Below are 8,272 nucleotides of genomic sequence, written 5' to 3' on the forward strand. Positions count from 1 at the left end.
TAGCCCAAGACAAAGTTTGTTCCTCAACAAGAGAAGTATGATCCTACTTCCTTCAAGGGGACACAAGCTCAAGATGATCTTCCACCACAAGACCACAAGAACAAAGGCAAGGACAAGCTTCAAGAAGAGATTGATGCATTTGAAGAAGCACCTAAATCCTCGTTCAAGTGGGTCCCCAAGACTATGTCAAGTTCTACTTCATCAAGTACAACTACAACTCCAAGGATTCCCATCAAGATGATGTGGATCCCGAAGAAGAAGAACTAGAGAGTTCTTGAGGGTGACTCTGCCAACATTCTTCACTCATATCATTTTGGCAAGAAGAGTGCAATCAACTTTCACATCTTGCACTAGTTCAAGGAGTCACAAACCCTCTTGTTGGTAAGGAAAGGGACAAGGTAACCTAATGGTTTCATGGACATCATTTTGTGTGTGCATCACTCTATGTCTATGGATATTCTTGTTTGTTCCTTGTGGGACTAACCCATGTAGGCAAGTTGAAAGTGCAACTCATTCCAAAGGATTGCTCCAAATGATCTACATCAACATTGAGCATCTACATCTTCAACACCTACATGAAGTCATCATCGACAAAACCAGAGGTTAGTTCATCCCTCTAAGGGGGGATCTCACATCTAGGGGGAGCTTAACTCTAAGAATTGAGCCAAAGCAACTCTAATGGTGTGAACACATTAATGCATTATGTAAAAGTGGTAACCCCACTTGAGCTTAAACAATGAGTATGACCTATGATCAAATGTTCTCATTTGACTCCTAAGTCAATATACTCATATATAGATGACCTAGTCATCGCCAATTGTTTGATAGATGATAGAATTGGTTGTGCATGCTTTGCCACATATTTCATTTGCCATTTTATTGTGTGAGCATGTTGGTGCATATTTTACTCATTCAAGGACATCCACTTGTTGTTTTGATTGTTTGGTTCTTTCTTCTTTTGGCCAAGTGGATGACAAGAATGCCTAAGAACCCTATCGAGCTATCTATGCTTTTCTCGTCTCAAACTCTATTCATGCTACATCACAAAATTTGATCAAGTCAGATTCGAACCACTCTGTGTGAGGAGCACTCGGAGTACCCGATTCGTCATAGACTTAAACTTCCAAAACCTCTTAGTGATTCTCGGTCCGACCGATCCTTCCATTTCGGTCCTACCGAGATCATCAAGTTGATCTGAGTTTTCAATCTCGGTGCAACCGATTTGAACTTTTCGGTCTCACCGATTTGCTGTAACTGAACACAGTTATGCATCTCGGTGCCACCGAGTTGTTCCACTCGGTCACACCGATAGGGTCGAGCTATATATATAGCCACGGGCAAAATTTTAGAAATTTCTCCGAAACCCTTCGCCCGCGCAACAGCTCACTCTGCCATCGTGGTCTCCAGATCGTCTTCTCATCGCCAGCAGCCTCCTGTCGCTGTTCTCCGCCACCGTCAACGGATTTCGTCCGCGCCGTTGCCGCCGTAGCAAGTCCACCGCCAATTTAGGGTATGGACTTAATCTTTGTGTTATCCACGTCTGATTCCTGGCACATTGTTTTCATATTGATTCTTGCCACAATTGAAACTCTTCTATCCAGCCAAAGTAGTTCATAGATTAGATGTGATTCAAATTTTTAGGGTTAGGTTTCCGCCGAAACCATCTCAGACCCACCGAGTTGAAAAACTCGGTCTCACCGATTTGGCTTATGCCATTGCACTAGTGACTCTCGGTCTGACCGAGAATTACTAATCGGTGCAACCGATTTGAGGACTCTGTGAAACCCTAGCAGTCTCGGTACCACCGAACTGAAACTCGATCCAACCGAGATCATCAGTTTAGGTTCCAAAACTGCTTCGGTATCACCGAGTTTGAAAATTGGTGGATCCGAAATGCTTTCTGTGGAAAACTAAGACTGAACTTTTGAGTCATTCTTTTGCAAAAACCTCTGCATTTTGTGATGCTCATCTTTTCTATCTCATCTATAACTCTTCACAGGGTCAGCAGTCAGCGTTTGCAGTATGTCTGATCAAAGTGACAGCCAGAACATGTCAGAAGAGCAGATGAACTTGAGTAAGGGCACTAGTCCCTCAACTTCAGATGAAGGGAGTAGAAGTACTCCTAGCAATTTGCCTAAAGCTGCAACTAGGCAAAGGAGGAAAAAAACTTCAGATTCAGAGGATGAAGATTACAAAGCTGAGGAAGATGAGTCTACTTCCAAGAAAGTGGTGCTCAAGAAGGAATATGGCTCAGCAAAGGATATAAAACCAGGCATGAAGATTAAAAGGCCTGCAAGAAGGCAACCTATGCCCAAGGCCAGAGCATCAACTCAACTGCCTGAAAATCCTGATCCCAAAGAGCCAGCTGATGAAAGCAAGAAGAGGAAGGAAAGGGTCAAGAAGACCATGGCTAGAGTTGTTGGGCAACCTTCCATGATGGAAGAGGAAGAGCTTGCTGCACCAGCTCCAAAGGCAGCTAAGCTTATGGGAGATGCAATCAGATCAGGGGCTGCAACATCCAAGCCCAAGGAAGCACCCAAAGCTGCCTCCCAGGCCAAGCAAGTTCCAAAGAGGAATACTAGGAGTATTCCAGCTGCTGAGAAGAACAAGGCCCCAGTGCCAAATGTTGCTGAAGATTTAGAAGAAGAAGGACAGGTTCTAAGAAAGCTCAAGACCAAGATACCAGACCACAATGATGCCCATCCTGTGGCTGAGGACATGAGAATCAGGAAGGATTCAGGGCTGAGACTATGGAGAATGGAAGATCCATATGCTACGAGAAGAAGAACTGCTGTTGACTACATGTTCCACACAAAGGAACAACAGGACTTCTATGGAACAATTTTGTTGGACAAGAAGCCCATAGTCTGTGACATGAGGTGGGTTGACTGGAAATTCATCAAGGAAAATGAACAGCACTATCCTGGAGTGCAAGACAACTTTGTTGCTTGTGGAGTTTCAGATTTTGTTGGACAGAAGTTCACCAACTGGAATGATGAGCTTATCATGGAAGAATTGTTTGGATGACTGAAGGTACAAGGTACCAATCCACTGTAGAAGAATGGGCACAACTGATAAATGCCCCAAAGGAAAATGATGATGATCTGGATGTATATGCCAAGAAGAAAATGGGACACAATACCATGGCTCACATGTACAAGGAGATCCCAGACAAAGCCCTAGGGACTTTCACTTTTGGATCAGTCCATTTTCTGTTGTCAGGGCTGCCTACTATCAATTGGATTCTGAGGCACACTCTGTTGCCCAAGTTAGGTGACCACAACATGATCAGAGGGCATGCCATCAATATGTTGCATTTATTTGATGTGCCACAAAAATTCAAAGTCATGAGCCTGATCATTGAAACAATCAAGAGGACTACAGCAGTTCAGAAGAGGAGCTGTGGATATGCACCTCAGATTCAAGAATTGATAAACTCAAAGATGGGCATAGGGAAATATCAGTTGGATAAGGAACACTTTCCACTTTATCCATACTTTGAGGACAATGAGGTTGTCATGAATGAAGATGATCCACAATCAGTTCAAGCTCAGGAGAAGAAGGAGAAGGCAAAGAGGGAGAAGGCTGCCAAGATGCCAACTCAAGAGGAGGCATCTGAGTATTTCTTGAAAAACAAGCAGGAGCAGCTTGGTTACTTGATAGCATCATCTCTGAGGATTGAGGAGGGGTTCGCCACCCTAACTCAAAACCAGGAGAGCCTGGAAAGAATCATGGAACAAAAATTCTATGATCTAGATGTCAAGGTAACTGAGATTCAGTCAGTTGTGGAGCAGCTGCAGGATGACATGCAGGAGAGGAAGGGCAAGACTACCACCAATGTGTTTGCCAGAGTGCCCAGAGCCCAGAGGTCAGTTGCAGTGCCAGTGACAGACACTAGAGCAACAACTTCAGCACCAGCCACTGCCCCTTCAGCTCCAGTGCAACCAGCTTCAGCTTCAACTCCAGCACCCTCTACATCAACTGAAGCCTTCGTCCTTGGAGTTATCAGGACACCACCACCAGAAGATCAAGCCTGAGAGTCAATCTAGCACTATGCATTTTCTATGAACTTTTTGGTAACTTGTTGCCGAAGGGGGAGAAAAATGTATAGATCATAGGCTTCGACTGAGAGAGTGTTGCTTTTGTTCTCTCTTGCTTTATTTGGTGGTTTTTCAATCTTTGTTTGCTTTTGGTTGAGATACTATGCTTGTGAGACATTGATGATCATGTGTTTGATCATAAGCTACACTTATGCATGCTTGATATTATCCTATCTATCTTATGTGATCACTCACTATGCTTGGTGATGAGTGCATGTATTCATTGTTTATTATTTTGAGTGTTCCACCAAGATGTATGTGACATGGAAGAGTAACCCATGAGCCTAATTCATTGTGCATTTGCAGTCCAAAGCAAATCTAAAACTATGCATAAATTTAGGGGGAGCTCTTGCTTATCACATACTTCTCAAAGCGACGATGTTATTTAAATTTTATTATCATTTGTCGAAGCTTTGATCTATATGTTGTCATCAATTACCAAAAAGGGGGAGATTGAAAGTGCAACTATCTCTAGGTGGTTTTGGTAATTCATAACAACATATAGCTCATTGAGCTAATGTTATTCCAAGACTATTAATTCAAGAAAGCTCAATGAATGGCATGGCATGGATGATGAAAGTGGATCCCTCAAAATACTAAGGACAAAGGATTGGCTCAAGCTCAAAAGCTCAAGACTCTTCATTTTACATTTTAGTGATCCAAGATCACATTGAGTCTATAGGAAAAGCCAATACTATCAAGAAGGGATTAGGTGTTGCTTAATGAGCCTCTTGCTTCATGTGCTTAGTGATATGCTCCAAAACCCTCAACTACTTTCCCACATCCACAAATGACCTAAACCTAAAGCCAAAATCGATCACACCGATTCTTTCTATCCGGCGCCACCAATTCCAAAAGTCATAGCCACTGCCACGAACCCTAAGCAAATCGGTCTTACCGATAGGGATCTCGGTCTCACCGAGATGGGGTTGCAATCTCTCTGTTTCCCTTCGTAACATTTCGGTCTAACCGAAGTGAGCGATCGGTCCCCCTGAGATTGCAATGTAAACTCTCTGTTTCCTTTTTGTAACATTTCGGTCTCAACAAAAAGAGCAAATCGGTCCCACCGAGTTTACCTGACCAACTCTCTGGTTAGCTAATTACCAAAATCGGTCCTACCGAGTTTGTGTAATCGGTCTTACCGAGATTACGTTATGCCCTAACCCTAACCGAATCGGCCTCACCGAGATGCATGTCAGTCCCACCGAAAATCACTAACGGTCACTAGGTTTACTAAATCGGTCCGACCGAGTTTAATGATTCGGTCCCACCGAGTTTGGTAAATTGTGTGTAACGGTTAGATTTTGTGTGGAGGCTATATATACCCCTCCACCTCCTCTTCATTCGAGAAGAGAGCCATTAGACTAAACCTACACTTCCAACTTACCATTTCTGAGAGAGAACCACCTACTCATGTGTTGAGGCCAAGATATTCCATTCCTACCATATGAATCTTGATCTCTAGCCTTCCCCAAGTTGCCTTCCACTCAAACCCTCTTTCCACCAGATCCAAATCCTATGAGAGAGAGTTGAGTGTTGGGGAGACTATCATTTGAAGCACAAGAGCAAGGAGTTCATCATCAATGCACCATTTGTTACTTCTTGGAGAGTGGTGTCTCCTAGATTGGCTAGGTGTCACTTGGGAGCCTCCGACAAGATTGTGGAGTTGAACCAAGGAGTTTGTAAGGGCAAGAAGATCGCCTACTTCGTGAAGATCTACTGCCAGTGAGGCAAGTCCTTCGTGGGCGACGGCCATGGTGGGATAGACAAGGTTGCTTCTTCGTGGACCCTTCGTGGGTGGAGCCCTTCGTGGTCTCGCGTAGCTGTTACCCTTCATGGGTTGAAGTCTCCATCAACGTGGATGTACGATAGCACCATCTATCGGAACCACGCCAAAAACATCTGTGTCTCCTATTGCGTTTGAATCCTCCAAACCCTTCCCTTTACTTTCTTGCAAGTTGCATGCTTTAATTTCCGTTGCCTATATACTCTTTGCATGCTTGCTTGAATTGTGTGATGATTGCTTGACTTGTCCTAAGATAGCTAAAATCTGCCAAACTCTAAAATTGGGAAAAGGTTAAATTTTTAATTGGTCAAGTAGTCTAATCACCCCCCTCTAGACTTACTTCAAGGTCCTACAGCAAACTTACAGGGACAGGCATACGTAACCCAACAATGAATGTTTCAGCCATCAACATATGAACCCAAGTCATATCAAGCTACAAGGACTTAAAGGAACAACACATGACATTTCTCCGAAGGGGTAGACACGGGAATAAAGAAGGATACATGCTAGCCAACCTAAGTGTTCCAGAGGAGTAGCGAACTACCATGGCTCAGTGGAAGCACTTGGAGACATTTCCCTAAAAGGAAGGCTACCAAGAATAAACAACTAGGTGTCGGATCCCACACATACCAAGCATTTCAATAACAGACACACAATATGCTCGATATGTGTAAATACACCATGGCAACACAACAAACTTGTATGACTCGAAGTATTTATCCAATAGGTTCTGATGATCCAGATATTACAACCATGGGTCTCATGACCCAGCATTCAAGTCATACAAGCAACAAGCATAGGCAGAAGCACAAACATGTCTGAGTATAGACATCTGAAAAGAAAGAAGGCTAGAAAGCATGGCTATCTACAAGACCCTCCAAAGGAGCTAGACCTCTATCTGGGATTCACAAGATAATTGTCAAAGCCCACATAGAACTACTAGTGAGACTGAAGTCTCTCTGCAAAAACCTAAATTAAGCAAACTTGAGTACAAACGTACCTAGTAAGACTTACATCAGAACTAGCTACATATGCATCAGTATCAACAAGGGGGGTGTGAGGTTTAATTGTAGAAAGCCAGCTTTGACTGCACCTAGCCTGAACTTCGACTGCAATTAATTCCTTTAAGGTGGCGCACACAAGTCCACATATTCACCGTATCAATACAACACTATGGATCCGCTCCCGTCTCCATACGAGAAGGCCATCCATAGCACCCACGCTTATCTTGTGCGTCTTAGAGTAGCCACTTCAAGTTATTTATGAACCATATAAGCGTTCCAAGTAGTCCATATCCGCGGGCGCGGCTATTCGAATAGAACATATTACCCTGCAGGGGTGTACTTCTTCACACACGCTCTGACCACTTATCGCCGTTTACACGACATGCACTCGGCAACTTCAAGTGAAAGCCCAGTGATGGTGTCGGCCACGACTTAACTAACCACACGATACTCTAGTCCAGGTTTATCACCTATTCGAGTTCCATCCACAAGGAAGTCTGGCCGAGGTTTCCACTATGTTCCCAAACGATGTGAGCAGGGTTCCCAAGCCCACCATCTAGGTCCCACTTGGTACTCCGTGCCATTGTGCCTAGTCTGTCCCAAGCCCTCCTGGCCAGGTGCCACTTGGTAGACTACTAACACAACCTACAAACACAAGAAACTAGGTGTGTAAGTGCATGTAGTGCCACCCCTAGTTGGTTTTGGAGTATTGACGACAAAGTTGGTTGAGGGACTAATGCGTTTGTGAGAATTGCAGGATAACGCAGGTAGTGTCCCTCATTGATTCGGTTTACCTACCGAAGATGACCCCTAAAAATGTATGAAGACTCTGACAACAATGGTGGTGTGTGAAGATATTCACATTGAAGACTATGACATGAGATGACAATGAGTGAAGACTATGGAGCGCGAAGACTGTGTTGTTTTGTTGTTTCCTTTTCTTCTTTGTTGAGTCATAGGAACCACCGTACTGTTAAGTGGGGTCCAAGTGAACAAAGTAAGATTGACTAAAGTGATGCTCAACCCAAATCCTATGTCTTCGAGCGAAGACAATGAGAGCAAATCTTATCCAGAGCTGGATGAGTCAGCTTTGCTTGTAGCCCAAGTAAAGTTGCCGTGTGTGCTTGAAATCTGACCGTTGGAACACGTGTCAGTTCCTTAGTGACCCAGGGTCATTTCAGACATATCAGGTCGGGTTGCCTTGTGGCTATAAATAGCCCACCCCCTACACCATAAATTGGTGGCTGCTCAGAGTTAGTTTATGGCTTTTATCGTTTGAGAGCAACCCACCTCGAAGCCTTTGAGAGAGAGAAATCCTTTTCTTCTTCTTCTTCTTCTTCTTCTTCTTCTTCTTCTTCTTCTTCTTCTTCTTCTTCTTCTTC

This window comes from Triticum aestivum, chromosome 4B, assembly GCF_018294505.1.
Source record: "Triticum aestivum cultivar Chinese Spring chromosome 4B, IWGSC CS RefSeq v2.1, whole genome shotgun sequence".
Taxonomy (NCBI): domain Eukaryota; kingdom Viridiplantae; phylum Streptophyta; class Magnoliopsida; order Poales; family Poaceae; genus Triticum; species Triticum aestivum.